Consider the following 4,091-nt stretch of genomic DNA (forward strand, 5'->3'; position numbering starts at 1 on the left):
AAAAAAAAAAAAAAAGAAAAAGAAAAAAGAAAAAAGAAAAGAAAGGAAGGAAGAAAGAAAGAAAGAAGAAAAAAAAGGAAGAAATGGTAGTGTCTCACCCTTGGCCTTAACCAGAGGCCATCCACAGCCTGCTTTGTTGAAGCTTTCTACCTAGCTATTTTCAGGAAAAATCCCTGGCATATTAATATTAGTAGCCATAATGATGCAGGACTGTGTAGTGTGAGGGCCAGCCATGATAATCTAAGTCTGGGCAGGTCACCCAAAGAAAGTTCTTTACTTCCTCCAACCATTATCACCTGGGACTCTGGCTATGGATGAATTTCAATGGAGGCTGGAGTCTCAATTGTTTACCCCGAGATGATGCCAGGCTGCAGGAGAAACCACAAGCTGAGATCACCTGACCCCCATCCAAGAACAGACCATTCAAAGGAAATTCCTGGCATTCTAAGCACTATAGATAGAAACACAGTCACAAGGAAACCCTAGACGAATGTCAGCCAATCAGGGGTCTTAAAACCTCATAAACCCCTCTCACCCCCACCTTTACTACTATAAAACCCTATTCTAGTTGAGCTCGGGGCTCTCTAGTTATTCCAATAAGTTGGACATGCGAAGACACCAAGTTTGCAAACTTGATTAAAATAAAGGCTCTGCTTTTACATATGGGACTTGGTCTCCTTTGTTAGCTTTTGTGGGGACCCTGTAGATTTGGGCATAACACTAGCAGACTTTCTTTTGACTGCCAACCAGCTCCCAAATTAAGACAAAGAGACTTATTAGTTATGAATGCTCGCCTTATCTTATGCTTAGTTCATTAGTTCTTATTACTTATTTTAACCTGTTTCTCTTCGTCTACGTTTTTCCTTGGGATTTTTTTTAAACCTTTCTTTCATTCTGTAAGTTCTATTTTTTCTGCTTCTTCCATGTCTGGCTGGCTGCTGCCTGCTTGGCTAGCCCTGGGCATCTCCCTCATTTTCTCCCTCATTCTCTCCTCTCCTATAGCCTAAATTTCTCCTCCTACTTATTCTCTCTGCCTGCCAGCCCCTCTTATCCTTCCTCTGTCTAGTTATTGGCTGTTCAGTTTTTATTAGACCAATCAGGTACCTTAAGCAGGCAAGATAAAATAGCAACACAATTTTACATAGTTAAACAAATGCACCATAAACAAATTTAATACACCTGTACATAGTTAAAGTAATATCTCACAACATAAACAAATGTAGCACATATTTACATAGTTAAGGTAGTATTCCACAACTGTTTTCTTTTCTTACCCTTGGCAGAACACTTAAATATACATATAATAGTAGTATTATATCTAAAGTTGCAACAATCAAAAACACAGTTCAGCTAAAGGTGGCAAGTAAGAGAAAAAGGCATCCCGAACAACCATACCATTTTTGTGTGTATCCCCACACCCTTCAGATTTGCTGACTTTGTTCTTCCATTGTATCTGCAGTCATTTATATTTTTTAAAGTATTTTATTTGATGTTTGGAATATTTGAAATGTGTTGACAGAGGTTTCTATCCCTCCCAGTTCCACAGCTGTTCAGTCCCAAAGAAACGCACAGAGGCCTACATTAATTATAAACTGGTTGGCCTATTAGATCAGGCTTCTTATTAACTAACACTGACATATTAACCTATAATTCTTGTCTGTGTTAGCCATGTGGCTTGGTACCTTTATCAGTGAGACATTCACATCATGCTTCCTCTGTATCTGGGTGATGACTGCAGCCTGAGCCTTTCCTCTTTCCAGAATTCTCCTATTCTGGTTGCCCCGCCTATACTTCCTGCCTGACTACGAGCCAATCAGTGTTTTATTAAACCAATGCAAGTGACAAATTTTTAAAGGGCAGAAAACCATTGTCCCACAGCAGAAATGATTCCTTTTTTGTTTGTTTTGTTTTCTAGACAGGGTTTCTCTGAAGGGTTGGAGACTGTCCTGGAACTAGCTCTTGTAGACCAGGCTGGCCTTGAACTCACAGAGATCTGCCTGGCTCTGCCTCCCAAGTGGTGGGATTAAAGGCATGCACCACTACTAACTGGCTTTGATTCCATACTTTTTAATTTTAGTTTTTTCCTTGGGCCAGTTTGATTCATAGTGACAACCTCATACACAGTGGCTCACTTTATTTGGAGGAAGGAATGTCTTCAGTGTCTAAATTGTTAACTCTTACTTGTAGTTAATGATTTGATTTGTCCTATATTATTATATTTTAGGTTTGTTTATTTATTTTTTATGTATATGAGTGTTTTGTTTCTATATTTGTGTGTGCACTGTATATGTGCCTGGTACATGCAGAAGTCAGGAGAGAGTGTTAGATACCCTTGGAACTGGAATTACAGATGGTTGTGAACTAGGATCTGAACCCCAAAGCTATCCAAGAGCAGCAAATGTTCTTAGCCACTAATCTATCTCTCCAATCTCTTGTCCACTTATTTTGGAATTAGATTTTGTCATGGGAGATAAATAGATGGTTATATTAAAGAATGAATAAAATAAAACAGTATCATTTTGAATTTCCTCAAAACAAAAGTTATTCTTACCCTACCATATAAGATAGATAAGATATCAGAGATCAGATTTAATAAGAAATCAGATTTTACTGATTTTATAGACATCAGAAAAACACATTTTTAGATTTCACAATCAGAAAGGGAAGGGATTCCACCAGAATCATTTTTTTTTTGTAGTATTGCTCATTTACTTTACATTTTTTGTTAGAAAATCTTATTCTTAGCTGGGCAGTGGTGGTGCATGCCTTTAATCCCAGCACTTGGGAGGCAGAGGCAACCTGGCCTACAAGAGTTAGTTTTAGGACAGGCTTCAAAAACTACAGAGAAACCCTGTCTGGAAAAACCAAAAGGAAAAACAGAAAAAGAAAATCTTATTCTTTTACAATTTTGTATATGTACACTGTGATTTCAGTCCCTCCGTCTGACCATCTCACTTTTCCTGACACTACAAATATCTCCCCCTTCTTTTTATACCCCTACCCCTGGCCACTAGTTTTGTCTTTATTTAGCACCCCACAGAGTTTCATGAGGGTTGTCTGTGTGATCCTGAGTTGGGGAGTAACCATCAGAGCCTGCTGAGATCAGCAGTGGGTATCCAATCAAATACCATCTTTTTTTTTTTCCTGCCCAGAATCTGTCAGTTGTCAACAGATCAAGGTGGGGTCTGAGTCCTTTCCTTTTCTGTAGCTGTTAGGAAAGCCCAACATCTGTGAACCCAGTGCCAGTATACATGGATGCTGTGAGCTTGTTGTTCTCGTGTCCATGTCTGCCTAGCAGATGGTATTGTTCAGTCCCTCTCCCATCCTGTGACTCTTAAGCTTTTTCTTCCTTCCTTTTCTGCAATGGCACCTTATCTTTAAAGGACTGGTATAAATGTCTTCTTTAGGCTTGAGCCCTCCACCATCCTTCATTTTTAACACCATAAATAACCACGGATCTTTGCATTTATATCCCTTCACTTCAGTGAAAGACTATTGCGGCGAACTTCTGGACCAGCGAGGAAGAACGACCACCACACGAGGATTCTTCTCAGATCACGCTTTAATGGAGTGCCTCTTGGTTGATGGGGAGCAGGAAGCAAGGAGCCCTGAGAGCACTAAAGCAGCTGCTTATATAGGGAGTAGGCACACGGGTCGCCCTGTGATTGGTTGCCACCATCAGCTGTCACCAGACTGCATCGGGATAGGTTCAAGGGTCCTTATCCACCGCACATGCGGGAAGCAGGGGACACGCAGCTCCCAACGGGACAGGATGTCAGCGCCATCTTGTAATGGCAATTCTGTCTGGCTCCGTGCGGACTATGAGAGCAGTATTTATGTTAATAGGTGGTTTGATGCTATGTCATTTCAGCTACATAGCCATCTTGGGTTTCAGGCTAGATTTGTGGTATTAGTTAAGGGTTCTCTCTTGTAGAGCAAGTCCCAGTTAGTTGGTTATCCCCATAATGGTCATGCCACTAGTGGGCTTATCTTGCCTGACTGGTTGGTATTAGAATTCCTTTAATGATGGACTACAATGAGGAAGTGTAAGCCAAATAAACCCTTTCCTCCCAACTTGCTTTTGGTCATAG

This window comes from Microtus ochrogaster, unplaced genomic scaffold (genome assembly GCF_000317375.1).
Source record: "Microtus ochrogaster isolate Prairie Vole_2 unplaced genomic scaffold, MicOch1.0 UNK5, whole genome shotgun sequence".
NCBI lineage: Eukaryota > Metazoa > Chordata > Mammalia > Rodentia > Cricetidae > Microtus > Microtus ochrogaster.